We start from the raw sequence: 16,547 nt of genomic DNA on the forward strand, positions 1-16,547 counted from the left end.
TTTCAAGTCTCTTAAGGCACAGCCTTTTGCTATTTAAGCTCTGGTCTTCATATTTCAACAAATTATGTTGCTCACCTCTACATGACTAAAAATAATGAGCAGCAACAGATATTGAACTTTATATAACATTTATTAATATAAACCAAGATCATGAATGAAAGCAATAACTACCACAGTGTCACTAATGAGGAAATATTTTTAAATGTTATGGATTTAATAGCACACAGACCTTGGCGGGCATGATTTAAAATGATGGATATAATTTAAAGACTAACATTTTACATTTATGTAAAAGTTATTTATTATAATCAATAAATTATCAGGAGTCATATCATATAGAGTCTAGTCATTAAAATAATTTAAAAAATTTGGTCCTAACACAACATGGTTAACACTTTACACTGAAAAATAGTTTTTTTATTTGACATAGTTATCCTACATTCACAATATATGAATGTAAGGTAACATTTTTGTTCAAAAACAGCTTATCAGCATGTATATATTAATTTATTTTATTATAATTAATTGTGCACAAATATACATGAATATATTATCTCTACAGTGAAAAAGTAATAAGAGTTATCATCTGAAAAAATTACCTGCAAGAATATATTTTGAGATAGAGACCACATTCAATATATCACCTTTATTACAGCATATTGTTCCTTCTATTATTTGTTATTGTTGTTAATCTCTGTGCCTAATTTATAAATTAATTTTATCATGGGTGTATATAGGAAAAAACCTAATATATATATATAGGGTTTGATACTATCCACTGTTTCAGGCATTCACTGGGGGTCTTGTGTTGGGGTCTGACCCGCAGACCCTGACCCAACAATGGGTGAACAAATTCACTCAAACACAAATCTCCAGTGGAAGAGTGGGCTGGGGGGTCTGTGGCCACTCACAGACATGCGTAAGAGAGACAGCAGCCACAGCCATGACCAGCTGGCCCTCTAGGCATTTATTTGATATAGATTCAATAACAGAGGCTGTGAGTCAACACACTTGTGGATAATGATTAAAGGCCAGGTTCTGAGGCCTAAAGCAAACACCATCTATGGGTGATAAATCTGGTCATCCACCCCCTGACAGAGTCATCCGGCCCATGAAAGAGTAAAGGTTAGTTTTAGGGCCACATGAATAAACAAGTTATTCAGATAAATTCCCTCACGCTCCCTAGTTATTTACTTTTCTTTATCAACTAAAGATAACGGGGATTAGGCTGCCTTCAGCTGAAACTTCTGAAACTATGCAAACCTCTTGGCCTTCCAAGAAAGTTTGTGGCTATATTCTATAATTTTACAATCTTTACAACCATCCTGACTAATCTCCCACAGTCTTGAAACATATCCCCCACTGATAAGGAGAGACTATCATGTTGAAATCAGGTTCTTTGATTGTTATTAGAATAACACAGCAATCCTCTCTCTTTACTTCTTTCATCTTCTGTGCATTGATGGGAGCCGACCAAATCATCTCTAAGTTTCTTTCAATCCTAGAATTCTACAATCCTAGCTAATTTGTTCCCTGCTAATCTGTGGCTATTTGCTGCCATTCCCCTTTCATTCTGCCTTCACTCTCCATTGCAGTTGTCTTCCTCTAATGGTGATCACTGTTTCAAAATTAACCTAATTTTTCTTTGATATTTTTTGTAAATTGGTTTTCATACTCAGATTTCGCCATGACTGTCATTTTGCTTATGATGTTTTACATATTTACTAGTACATTGTATTTATTATATTATGGTAAACTATTTAGCCTTGTTCATCTAATCTAGCAAGGAGTGAGGAATTTTCATGAGCTGTGCACAGCATACAGATACTAACACCAAGAAACACAAACAAAGAGAAAAAAGATGCATTTTCCAGAATCAAACAGTGTCAATGTGCAAAACAGAAAAATAGGATCGACAATATGAGATTAAAAACAGAACCTATCAACAGAGATAGTGAAAGCAGAATCTGACTAAAATGCCAAATGTGAAAAGATTCTATCTTTAGAACTTTTGTCAGCTCTGCCTATTCAAAAATAAAAGCTTAGAACAGTGTACGATACATGCACGTATAGCATAATAAGTCAACATATGAATACATATACCTACATTATGCATATGTTTTGTCCTAGCTATTATTATTATTATATATGAATACAATTAACACTAATATTATATAGTATATACATATAATCCATGCTGGATAATAAAAGTAGATACTAATTTTAAAAAATACTACAAAAATTATGCGGAGAAGGCCTTTGAAAGACACTTACAGAGCTATTAGTTAATAGATTTTTTTAAAAACTTCTGAATAATGACTTCTTTAGAAGCAAACAGAGCTACAATAAAAAGGAAAGAAAAACAGGTATCTAATATAATAGCATTTTGGCCTATAAGGCTCCAATTATATCAATAAATTCAGAAAATCAAGCCAAATAAAACTGACAAGATAATAGAAACAGCAAATACATTTTCAGGTAATGACCTTTTCTTCACAATAGAATATCAGCTGAGGTTAGTTATGCCAGTTTTTCTAGATTTACCAAGATCTTATATGTGGTTACTATGACTTTCCCTCTTCAACATATTGCTGCTGGTTTTTAGGCATTTGTCCTCCCTGGATATTGTTCGAGTTTGTATTAACTGTTTCAAACTTTATCCAGCCCAGTGGTGCACCTTAAATTCTATTTCCATGAACTCTAATTAATATCCAGGGAACAGTTTAGGAACTGAGAATGTCTTGTTTAACCCACTCAAGACACACTTAGGAAAACCTCAGAGGTTTTCACCTTGTTTGGATGCTACATGAAGAATGCAATTCAGATTCAAAACTCGTGTTCTGAAACCTTATTTGGAACACTTCCACTTTGTAAAAGAATCTTTCATGGTATATGAAGATTATCTATCTACTAAGTGTACTGGATGGATTCCCAGTGAACTTTCCTCATGTCTGACTTGTTCCTGGGTCTTCTACCTCTTTTTTCCTAATGGCTATTTTTCTTTTTCTTATTTTTGTCTTTTGTAAGCACATGGACATACTAATAAATATCTTCATACTGAATATTCAAGCAATCCCCTTTAAATCCTGAGTTTCTACTGGCTATAGCTGTTTACCCTCTCTCCATCTTTACTAATCTTTTGAAAAGATGTTCCCATAGCCACTTTATTTGCTTTCTACTTCTCAGTGTTTTAACTTTCTTTTCATGTCATGGCACACAGAGAAGATGATAAATGGCTAAGGCTATCAATGGCTATGGGGATGGTCCCGGAGGATCCAGCTGCCCCAGGACCCTCTGGTTATTCAAAAGTGCTGAGAGAATCAATAACATGGTGTTCCTGGAACCTATCAAGGCTTGCTGGGCTCTGCTCAATTCAGCTCTTACCAATCTACGTTCTGCCTGCATCACACACTTGACTTGTTTCCACTCAAGGTCACTTAAGACTTATTTGCTATTAAACATAACATGCCTTCTACTGTCCTTATTTTATGTAAAATAAGCATTTTAATTTAAAGCAACATTTGTCACCCTTGGCCATTTCTTCCTGCAAAGTCTTGTGTCTCTTTCTGCGATCCCAGTTTTTGCTTCTCTTTCTGCCTATATTGAACAGATTCTGTGCATTACCTTACATCATCTTGGCTTTTACCCCAGCAATTGCTGTAATAATCAGCTCTAGCCTCATGCCATGTGACTCAGAAGGTTTATGGTGCTACGGGACTTTATAGTGAGAAAAAGCATTCTGTATGCACATTTGGTGGGCTTCAGTTGTACAGAGTTTAGTACGGATCCCCAGGTTCTGAAGCAGGGCATGCTTTCTGTTGCAGATAACTACTCAGGAGTTGAGAAGCAGTTCTTGGCAGGCCCCTGGGATCAGTAGGACTGAGTGGCTCACCATGGGAAACTAAGTGACTGTGAGATCAGAGACAACATCATGAGCTGGATGTTATCAGGTCCAACAACTCATAAGTTTGGCCTACTGCAGTAACAATCAATTATACTACGGTGGAGATGATTCATCTGGAAATGGGACTGAACAAGTCTGCAGGGCATAAGTTCATTTTGCAAGCATGTGGCATGGCCCAGATTCCTATAACAGCTATCCTCTTCCACTGATGCTTTTCTCTCAACTTGCACCTGCGGCTTCTTGGTGTGAGTCCTCATCATCGAATAGAGAAGGAAAACATCAGTCTGACTCACAGATGAGTTATTCCTGATATCTTGGTCCTGTTATAATATTATAATCTGACTCAGAGGTGACCTTGAATGACAGCAGTGAAGGGACATTTTCCTAGTGGGCACAGCTGCCAGCTTGTGTGGAAGTATGTATGACCTGAGGTACAGATGCACAAAAAGTCTCCTGCACAGGAAAAAAGGGCTTAGCTAGTTGATCCAGCGACAGGAGAAAGCAATATTGAAAGATTGGAAATAAGGACATCTTCGAAAAACCATGTGGATAGACAATGGGAATGGACCCAAAGCGTGGGGATGTTTATATTTTGTGTTTAGGATCTATCAGAGACGGCCTTCTACAGAGGACCATTCATAAACCTGGTAGCCAGGTAGGCTCATGCTGTGAATGTCTGCCTGCTTCTTCCTGTTGAGGCTGAACGCTTGTGCAATGGGCCCGTGAGCAGTGCAGCTATGCATGCTGGTTATCTAGCTATTGCTTCTCAGCTCTAAATTCACCCTTTTTGCCTACTTTGTGAATATAGGCCTGGTCCCTTTAAATAGTTTTCCTCTATCAGGTGGCCCAAGGTTAAGCTTTGTTAGTGGAGTGGGTGGGACAGACATTGCAGGAGAAATCAATGTTCCTTCTTGGTTCCACTGTACTTGCTTGGCAGACCCCTATAGCTTGCTGGCTCTCCAGCTCTGGTCCCAGTGGAGTAGGGCTGCCAACAATGCCCAGCAGCCAGCAACTTCCCCTCTCTGGTGGTTTTATAGCCCGGTGTCTTCAGTGGTGATGGGGGTACTCATAGTACCTTTGTCTATGAACAACTTTCCCAGAACCCTAGGGAGCAGATTCCCAGCAAGTTTCAAAGGGCAGATTTCCAGCAAGTTCTCATAATATGATACCATAGTGACTTCACTGCCATCCAGTGAGACACATGCATATGCTCTGCAAGGTTTGGTCTCAGCCCTGAGGTTGGGAAGCCTCTTGGTTCTCTATCTTAGCCCTAGTGGTAGTGGCTATTTCTTTTGTCCACTATTCCTGTATTCTTTAGGGTTCTCTTGATTTCTTACTAGCCCATCCCTCATTACCTAAACCACTTATAATTCTTATATTAAACTTTCCCTGTATGGTTTTTGTTCCTTAATTGGATTTAACCTAATACACCATGGCAGCAAGGAAGAAAACATGCATAGGCCCAACTGAATGGGCTCTTTCTCACTCATGCCCATCAAAGCTACTGGCATTGCTGAGTGCCCAACTTACAGAAGCAAAAACTAAAGCTGGGATCACATTGTGGCTCTATCCTTGAGGATGTCAGGCAGGCATTTGATGACAACTTGACTGCCATTAGACTCCATGAAGTACACGTATGTTCCTGCCCAATGACAACTATACAGCTTTGAGCTCCATCTCCTCATAGATGAAGTCAGTCCACCTGCAAGTGAGCAAGATGAACCCACTTCAGTGCTGACTGAGGATGAGGGAAATCTAGAATGGATGGTAGAAGAAAGATACAGTAAATATTAGCAAAGGCAAAAGGATGACATTAGCTGGGAGTGTAGGTTGTTCTACTTAAACTTGTATATGGAGTATTTTTCTTTTTTTAGCAATTGCAGACAGCTGCTAAATCAAAGTGTGTTTGATGGATGGGATACGAACAAGAAATAGATCATATGAAAGCTTTTTGTGCCCTACCGTTTATTTTCCTGGACCTTCTTTTTATTCCCGCTACGACTGTGCACCTACCTGCACATACTGCTGAACTGAAAGCATCTTCCGTCATCTATATGTGTATATCTCAGGGCTTCCTTCTGTCTACCACATGAACCATCTCCCCTCCTACCACCAAATCTAAAAGTGCAGGAGAGCTAACAATCAAGGGTCCCATCTTAATCACTAGGGACAGAAGCCTGAGAATGGATAAATGCACTCTTCTTTCTGTCCCAAGGCATGGACAACTTTGAGGTGCATTAGAGGTCCACAGTAGGACTGCTTCCCCATTGCCCATAATGGTGGTGAGCTCCACAAGATACCTTGGACTGACTTTCTCCCCTTCCTTGTTCTACTGTCCCCAGTCCCCAGTCCCTATTCTTTGTAATCACTTAGCAAAATAAACCACCTGCTCCAAGGCATTGTCTCCGGCCCTGGTTATGGGGGGAAGGTAGGCTAAGACAGATCTCTCTTGTCTCTTATTCTGAGCTTCCTACATGTACTCCTCCTTTGTTGGCTGTCCTTTAAGGGCTGATAGGTCGCAGGGCTCCAACACTGGCCTACTTCTTCTCCATTCACTGTCCTGTTTCATCTCACATGCTTACTTTAACCACGATCTAATCACTGAAAACTCCTAGGCTGTTCCTCCTGTCCACTTCACTCTTCTGACCGGTACAACTACATCTCACACTCTAGCAGACATTTTGCTGTACATTTTTTAATGCAGTTTAAATGTCACATTAAAAGGAAAACTGAGCTCACATCTGCTATCCCCGTTCCCCAACTGCTCTGCCTGTGTTTCCTTTTTATTGAATGGCATCATCGAGCTCTGAGTCACACAAGTTAGAAGGCCGTAAATAAACCTTGGTACCTCCCTTTCTACGACCCATCAGATGAACAATAAGAAAGACATGCTTATTCCTACCTTCTAGTGCCCTCGGTTTTCTATTTTTTTTTTTTTTTTGAGACAGAGTCTTGCTCTGTCGCCAGGCGCCAGGCTGGAGTGCAGTGGCACAATCTCAGCTCGCTGCAATCTCCGCCTCCTGGGTTCAAGCAATTCTCCTGCCTCAGCCTCCCGAGTAGCTGGGATTACAGGTGCATGCCACCATGCTCAGCTAATTTTTGTATTTTCAGTAGAGATGGGGTTTCACCATGTTGGCCAGGATAGTCTCGATCTCTTGACCTCATGATCTGTCCACCTCGGCCTCCCAAAGTGCTGGGATTACAGGTGTGAGCCACCGCGCCAAGCCCTTTCCCTCTCCTTTCTATTGCAGTAGCCTCTGGTTTACTACCAGTTCTTGCCTCTCAAATTCTGTACTAATCCTTAGGAAGGGAGGTCACAAAAGTGGATAGAGACAGTGAACACGACAGAGGTAGCACAAGGAAGCTAGTTGTCTGTTGGCTCCTTCCCTGCATCAGGGAACTATGCGGAACCTAGCACCCTATCTAGCACATACCCAACACTTTGTCAAGGAACTACATACATCCTTGAATCCTGGAGCAGATGCTTAGTCCATGAGAGACTGTGATTTAAATGCGTGAGAAAAAGAAGAAGAAAGGATTTTACTAAAATATTTTAAGCTAGTCTTTTATACACCTTCACAACATTACCCTGAAAATACAAAGAAATTTCATTTGTTAAGATTTCACCAATAACATGGTGTTCAGCGTGCTTTTATTCTAAATGTTGGCGCCTTGAGCCTGAAGAGCCTTTCATGCCCATAAGAATATTGGAATGTAGTTGGCTAATATTTACGATGTCATGTGATGTATCTCTCATAGATACAGTATTTCTGGAGATTGCTAGGGATGGTAGGTACAAACATAACATTTTAGCACACTTTCTTTAGGGTCAACATCATAGAATACAGGGAGAATACAGAATTGGAGAAGGAGCCAAGTATGACTCAATAGTTTTGAACTGCAACCTGGAAATATCTACTGCCATCTTTCCCTACTTTTTCATCTGTTTTTTAAATCTTGCGTACCTCTTTAGATGCTTTTTTTGGAACAATGTAGGAAGAGGGACACTTTTCTTCTTTATTTAAAAAATAATTATTATGTTAGAAAACTACTTACCATGTAGGAAAAAATAAGCGGTTTATGGTCACAAGTCTAATGGAAAAATTAATTTCTGTTAAGAAATCTTTAGTTGGCTTAGTAAGACAGGAATTACAGTTATCCAGATGTTGAGTTTTTCTCAAGTAACCTTGGCTCTACTCGAAATAATCTATTTTCCAAGCATGCACATTCCTGTGTTTGCAGTGGTTTATTGCCTTATAGGTCAGTCTGTTTTGTTGAAGCTGTTGTTGGCATCTTTACTGAGATACATAAAGACAAATTCTAAAATATTGTAGGACAACACTGACTTGGAGGTTTTGTAAAGGAATGATTTGATGTCAATGTAATAATGCAGTACAATTTTTACTAAAGGTATTGACAATATTTTTTTTTTACCATCATAGTTCCAAAGGAAACTCCTTCCTGGAAATATTGTATTATTTCTCTAAAACTTCCTGAACCAACTAGAATATAGTTATTGGACCTAACATATTAAACTCCTTATTTTGATTCTGGCTAGAAGCCAGATAATAATAATTGTGTCTAAGAATTGCCTGGAAGCAGGTGACTCCTCCATCTGGACGCTGTCCTCCACTTCACTGAGCAGGATTCTGCTAAAATTCTGTGTTCCTGGCCCCCAGGCAAAGAATACTGGGGCGAGTGAGCAGCCTTGTAGATCCTGGTAATAACTTTCTTTTCCCTTTGGGAATTAGAGTATGTTTGCATTTTGTGAAGATTTTAAAGTAAAGACCCAAGATCTGGAAACAGAAATGTGGCTGTTGTCCCAGACGTTCAGGCTTTGTTTGCTGTTGAATATTTCAGGATACTAAAATTATTTTCTTGTTGCAATCCATAGAAGTTTCATAGCTACAGCTTCATAAAAGGTTGTTGGGAAGGCTGCTAATTCTACCAGTGCAGATCACAAAAGAGCAAGAAGTATCATCCATTTGGGGCTCCTTTTTAGATCCAGTCTAACTCAGCAGTTCCAGCAAATAAACTAGAGTGAGAGACCTCCAAGTTGCCCTGAAACAAGCTATCCATCTTCTTCTTTTCACATTTGGCTTAATGGGCCATTTCCTAAAATCTTTTGCCCTTTCTCTTCTCTGATCAAAGAACATTACAATCCTGGTCTCGTCTCTCTCTGTGGCTGCTATGCTTTTCCCTTTTTGTTATTTCTTAATCCAATTGGTTGAAATCACCCAAAATTTACTAGCAGTACAGTCACTAGTTGCCTTGTAGCCATTACTTGACAAGGCTGTAATTAGTTGGGCCATTTTACACCTGCTTTCCCAGCTGGGCACTGCATTTTGCTTTACAGTGATTTGTATCAGAACTGAAAGGGCAGGCACCACTTGGAGAGTGAGCTCACAGTGCCCAGTGACAATGTAAAATTGTACAGATTCTACATTGTGGAGAACTTCCAGCAAGCAGAATTCATTCATCTTTTTTCTTGCAAATGTATCTTTCTCCTACCATTGAACTCTTGATAGTTTTCAGTAGACAGCTTTTATTAGAAAAAACTAAATTACACTTTCCTGTGTTGGGTCTTTATGTAATATTTCATTTGGCTTTTGGAGAGATTTGTCAGTGCTAGTTTTCATAGTAATCATAGTCAACGCTGAAACTTCTTAACCCATGAAAATATGCCTTTCAAATAATTCAGAGAATGTACTTGATAATGTCATTTGCATAAGTTAATTTTCATGTTGAATTACATACTTTTAAATGGAGAATGCATAGGTAGTTTCCATTTAATGCCTGACGTTTCTGCTATTGCTCACACAGTACTGGCCATAAAGAAATGTGCTTCAAGTTCTTCCCTCTCTGAAATCCACATTATTGCAAGCATTCTTTTTCTTTTTCTAATAATGTTTATTGTAGGCTGATTTACTGAGATTATTCAATGGTAAATTGATAGTTGCCTGTAAGTGATCCAGAAGACTCAGGAATGAGAATAAGCTCCAAGTACTCTAGAAAGCCGTTGGTGCCGTGATGATTTCCATCCCAGTGGGCCATCTCTTGAGCCAGTAATGGTTGAATATTTTAGATGACCATTGTGCAGCAATTAGTTTCTCCTCTTCAATTAATTCTTTTAACAAAAGCACCATATTGGACCTCTGCAGTGCGTTAATCCAAGAGCCTTAATGACAGACTTAATAATGTCACAAAGCTCCTCTCAGTTTGTTTCCATTTAGAAGATAAAAACACACATTTGCCCTAGCTTGTTCTTTCAGAGAATTAAGGTAGAAAAATTGTGCCTTTTTAAATATTTGTCCCTTTTGGAATTCAGTCTGAAGAGAGACCACATTTCTCCTGGTCTCTCTGTCTTGCTCCATCTTTCTCTTTCTATTACATCAGAAATGAAAAATATCATCACTTTTACAATACCAATTTTTTCCTAATAAGCACCATCTTTTTTTCCTCCTTTAAGAATGTCTTCCACTTCTGCACTCCCCTCCCTCCATTCACAGATGTCAGTCTAGCTTAGACCCTCAGCATATCACACTGGCTTTCTGTAATAGTCTCATCCAGCTCGTCTCCCTCCATCCAGATTACCCCATACATATTGCCTGACTAATTTATCATTTACTTCTCCTGCTGAAAACGTTGCTCTGGTGTTCTGTTTCCTTATCTTTTAATACGAATAGATAAGGAGGTCCCTGATCCTGGCATTCAAGGACCTCCACAATCTGCCCCTAGGCTGTTTTCATTTTTAGTTTGCTTGGTTCCCTCTAAATATTCTAGACTTGAGATATATTAGCCTTATATATTCTTAAAATGTATTTGGATCATTCTCTTTCCCACACCTGAAATGTACCCTTTCTTTCTCTTTATTAAACCTCCCTGGGAGGTGGAGATTGCACTGAGTCGAAATTGTGCTGCTGCATTCCAGCCTGGCAACAGAACGAGGCTCTGCCTCAAAAAAAAAAAAAAAAAAAAAAAAAGTTCAACTCTTGTCATCCTTTCACCCACCACCCACCACAAATCATTTTTCTTTTTCGGTCTATGTCAGGTTTTAGTAATCTCACGTCTTTAAATAGTAACACTTAACCTGTAAAACCTAGTGTGTATGTGTGTGTGCATGCACATGCATGCACGCATGTGTGTGTTTGCATGTGTGTACTCATGCATTACCCAACAATATGTCTGGTATTTTCATCTTACTTTACTTTGATTATTTACCTTTTCATCCATATATATTTGACTCACCCATTAGACTGAATAATCTCTACAAACACGAATCTCATCTTACACTTTGTACTCCCGCTACAGCACCTGGTAAATGGCTAGCTTGGATTAGAGGCACAATAAATTTATGTTGAACATACTGTTTCTCTTCAATGTTGGGAAACTGATGTTTATTGCAACTCTGGATAAAGAACTTCCATTAGACAAAACTAACACTAAAGGAGTATTCCTTTCTGTGAAATACCTGGCTATATAAAAAGAAGTAAATTCATTCATTCTAACAGGATTTGGGAAGAAAGGTCATATATATCCTCTTTAAAATATCTTCCACAACAATGACTAATCAAAATGAAAATTCTTTTAAGACTTTTACAGAAATATGAAATTCTACATAAACTGGACTCTTTTTTTTTTTGCCAGATTTGGGTTGCCATAGTTATGCATCTTTCAATGTACCTATGATCACATTTCCTATGGGCATTTTTAATGCAATATCATATAGGTATAATTTGAATTTACTTTTGGAAGTCACTTGCTTTGATATATTTTTAGTTTTCAATTTTTGTCTAATTCCTTCTTTATCATACAAATGCTGAATAAGAGCAGCTGAATAGATGCCTGATTACTTATGTTGTTTGTTTATAGAAAAATAGCATCAAAACAAAAACCAAAACGCTTGATTCATTTTATCTCAAACCATGTTTCCTGTGAGTCCTAGATGAGGCTACGTCCTGTGATGATTTCTGTTTTTAGATATTTCTTCGGCTGGAAAGATCCACATGAGTTCAGCTGAGTTTTCCACACTGCTCCCTAGATTATCCTTGCTCTTATACCCACGACTTCTAGCGGTCAACGCTGCTGGTGCCTATGAAGATTCTACTTTCTTGTCTTCCTAAGGCCTTTACTAAAAATAAAGAAAAACAAAAACTTTTCTGGTATGTTCACTAGTCCTATACAACACTATCTAACGCCTTGTATTGCTATTTTTTCTAAATTAGACCCTGGTGTGATGGTTAATATTGAGTGTCAATTTGATTGAATTGAAAGATGCAAAGCACTGTTCCTGGTTGTGTCTGTGAGGATGTTGCCAAAGGAAATTAACATTTGAGTCAGTGGACTTGGAGAGGCGGACATACTCCTGATCTGTGTGGACACCATCTAATCAGCTGCCAGACCACCTATGACAAAAGCAGGCAGAAGAACGTGGAATGCCTAGACTGGCTGAGTCTTCTGGCCTCCATCTTTCTCTCATGCTGAGCGCTTCCTGCCCCTGAACGTCAGGCTCCAAGTTCTTCAGCTTTTGGAATCTTGGACCTACACCAGTGGTTTGCCAGGGACCCCCAGGCCTCTGGTCACAGACTGAAGGTTGCACTATTGGCTTCCCTACTTTTGAGGTTTTGGGACTCCTGGCTCTTCAGCTTGCAGAGGGCCTATTGTGGGACTTCACCTTGTAATCGCGTGAGTCAATTTGCCTAATAAACTCCCCTTTGTATATTCACTAGTTATTTCTGTCCCTTTAGAGAACCCTGAGTAACACACTTGGGAATCAGGATTGGGTCATATATTGTCATGTATCCATCTCAGGCCCTACTACTGAGAGTAGGTATTAGATAAAAATGTGATTTATTAGTTAATTGATTAGTTTTAACAGCTAACATTTATCGTATACTTACAATCTTCAAGGCACAGTTCTAACCCAATTAACCCTCAGAAAACTCTGTGAGTTATACACCTTTATTTACTCCATTTTCATGATGAGGAAACTGAGGCACAGAGAAGTTAAGAGATTTACTCAAGGTCATGGGGCCAATGTTGTCTGAATGCCAGGCTGGTCTGCCAGCTGCTGCATTCTGTGTTGAACTACAGCTGTGCTACAGCTTCTGAACTTATTCTTTCCTACAGCATATTTTTTCTGCTGGTCTGTTTATATGTGTATTTCAACTACAGCACTCTACTATCTTCTATGTTTTGTAACTGTTAATGGAGCAAAATGTCTAATCTCAGTTACCTTAAGTATGACTTTCTAACTAAATTGTGGCATTTTGTTTTGGGGATATGGCAGCACCATTTCGTCTATGACTGGCAGGTGATGAGGAAACTGGTCAGATTTCACATATCCAATAACCTTGGATGTGTGTAATATGTGATATCATATTGCCTGAAATTCTAATCTTGTAGGAAGGAATTAAAAATTAAATTCAGTGGAGCACCATGTCGTGGGGACACGAAAGTTCCATGCCACTTATATTGCGTGGCTTGATATATTGCTGAGGCTGGAATGCTAAAATTATTTTTCCCAGAGCCCCATTGCAGCTAGCATCTTGATGTGAATTAAATTCCATCAATCAGATAAATTTCTGTGAGCCTTGACTATAGAACCAAATTAATTTGGAAAAGAGGCGGAGTCAGTAATATTTATTTTGTTTATGCAGATGATGACAACAGTAATGATCAACTTCTCAATCTCTTTGTCAACTTTCTGATTCTGCAGCTCCCTAGTCAAGGCAAAATTGTCATTGTCAGTGTTTGTCAGTGTTCTCCCTGGAAGTTCAGTCTAAAACCTGTTTCTCCAGCTCTTTTTAACAACCTTTTGCTGTTTACTACACTAGTATAAATCCTTTCTGCTTACTCTTGGTAGAGTGAATTCCGTTTTCTGCCAATGACTCTAACTACTGCAACTGTATCTGACTGATACACCCTCTATGTTTAAGTGTTAAATATTAATCCAGCTTTTATACATATGTACCTTGGCACGGGGAGGAAGAAACAAATCTTTGCTTTAGGATAAATTGTTTTAGGCATTGATTATTTATTCTTGTTGGTAATCTTTTCATTACTCACATAAAAAACACTTTAAAACAATGTGAATACTTCAGATTGAGGCTTATTATTTTAATTCATATGTATTTATTGAGTGCCTACGCTGTGTCAGCAACAAGTCCTAGGGAGAGAGACACTGCAAAGAGTACAACAGATGGAGTCTTACTCACGTGTAATTCACAGTCTCCGCCATCAACTTACAGACTGAATCAACCTCTCATGTTCATTCATGGTCACGTTGCCAAATCAGTTAAAAGTATTTCAAAAGCTTAAGAGATATTGATAATACCCCAGAACAGAGAGAGCTCATTTTGGCATTTAAATTACTAATTTCAAGGGTGGCCTGCTTACTAATCCACAAAATGGGGATTTATATTTATCTCTTATGATATGAGGATGGTAAACAATAGCTCATCATGGAGATGATTATGAATCACTTATAGGTAGATGAATCAATTTAAAAATATCTATTTGGCTATAATGATGGGAATGTAGTCATTTTTAACTCTTAGTACTAGTAATAATGTAGAGAACCTGATGAGAAGCAATAAAAGCTTTCCTCAACAGTGTGCATTAAAATGAAACTCAGGTTGTTATTATGCAATGTATATACCACTTAAATCATCCCAAGTGCAGGAAAGCCCTATAAAAAGAGTCTATCAATTTATCTACAGAATGGCCATATGCAAAAAGAATATAAGGGAACTCTTCCATATGGTACTGAATTAATTCCAGTTTCAAGAGCAGGGCTGTGCATACCATTTTGTGTGTTAAATCAGGAAAGAGTGTGTAGATCTTGTCAGAGTATTCTCAGCTGCAAAATGATGATTTATTAAGCATTAAACAGGTTTATATGGGAATTGTCAAGTTTGATATTATTTATTAGGTCAGTAGGTCTGTATAGGTTGTTATATACATTTCTAACCACCAAAATTAGAATGTTTATTTTGTGTTTATTTTTGTAAAGCAGAGATAGAAAAGTACAACTCTCATTCTTTCATAGGGATGAATGTTAAAAGGGTGGAATGGAGTTCACCTAAGAGTTAAGATCTTTATAGTAAAGCAGAAGAGATTTGTGGTTGTCAGGAAAGTTGCATACGTGTGCCTATGTGCATCTATCTCTATGTGTATTTTTCTTAGGGTGGAGTGGAGATAGTAAGGACCTAAAGGATAGTAGAAGATTCTCAGTATGGCAGTAGGAAGGGACAAAATAGGGATAGTATGAAGGACATAGAAGACGGCAATGCAGATGAATAGAGCTCAAATCTCATTAATAAAAGCATTTTTTTCCCCAGGAATCTCTATTACAAACAAGATAAAATGCAATGGCCAAGAAATTAATGATGAAGACATCTAATATATGAAGTGGTTGTGAACTTTAGACAGAATGGTGCAGATCTCCCACAGTCAGTTTATGTTTCCTCATCGGCCTCTATTTTCTCTCAAATGATGGTGAGTTTTATGAAGATTTGTATATCTCAGTGGGGATTTAATTTAACTTAGCCTTGAGATACAACTTGTATTTGTAATGAATGCTGTATGGCTTAAAACATGTTAGAACATTGAGTCTTACTTCTTTAGAAACCAAGTTAATATAAAATACCAGAATCTCAAGATGAGAACAAGATGTATGTTTTTAATATTTAATAAAATTTTGTGTATTAATCTTAGAAGATGGTTGAATGGATTAAATAATCAACATTAAAAGGTAAAGTACAGTATCTGAGGCTTAGCAGATATTTACACATCTTAGTAATTATAGCTATAATTATAAGAAGCATAGATGTAACTCCCTCTTTGCTACATGGGTTAGTGTCTAAAATCCCTTGGGAAAAACTGAGCCATTTTCAGTGTAGCTTTCTGCTTGTATGCCAGAATCCATCACTGAGTTCTTACCTTATTGTATAGGGTCTGATGACAAGCAATAGAAGCTTCTTAGTAACCCAGTTTCTTCAAATTGATATTCTGTATCTATATTTCTATCCCTTTATATTCTTTGTTCACCAAAATTGGAGTTAAGCTCCAAGGAGGAGTCCTACTACAAGCTGTTGATAAACCCTTCCTGAATTCCACACATTTTCTATTCCAAATTCCTTTGTTTCTGCCCAAGCGTCCACATGTCCTAAGCCTACTCTTGACCTCTTGGGTGACATCTCCTTATTGTCTGAGGCGGATGTACCATTTATGTTTCTCATCCCAGTGGTATGTGTAGTCTCTAAGCTACAGTGGTCCTCAGCCCTGAGCTTCCCTTCTGACATGAGATGATTTAAATAATATGGTAAAAAAGAGACATGTAGACAAACAAACAAAATATTAAAAAGAGTAGAAGAGATGCTTGTTGTTTTTCTCTGTTTGTATTGCAGAGAAGGCCGGATAAAAACCTGTTTGACACGTCAGTGTAAGCCACAGAGAACAAATCTTTCAACTATGTTGTTAGAATTCTATTCCATTAACTAAATCAAAATTAACTTTTTTTATGGTAAATCCTATTTTTTTAGGCCCTATTTTCTTTCTTTCCTGAGAGAAGAATGCAATAAATTGTCATTTTCAGTCACTTGGGAATTTGGGGTGCTTTTGAAGGACTTCTATTTGATTT

This window comes from Sapajus apella, unplaced genomic scaffold (genome assembly GCF_009761245.1).
Source record: "Sapajus apella isolate SASKATOON/1434 unplaced genomic scaffold, GSC_monkey_1.0 scaffold9, whole genome shotgun sequence".
NCBI lineage: Eukaryota > Metazoa > Chordata > Mammalia > Primates > Cebidae > Sapajus > Sapajus apella.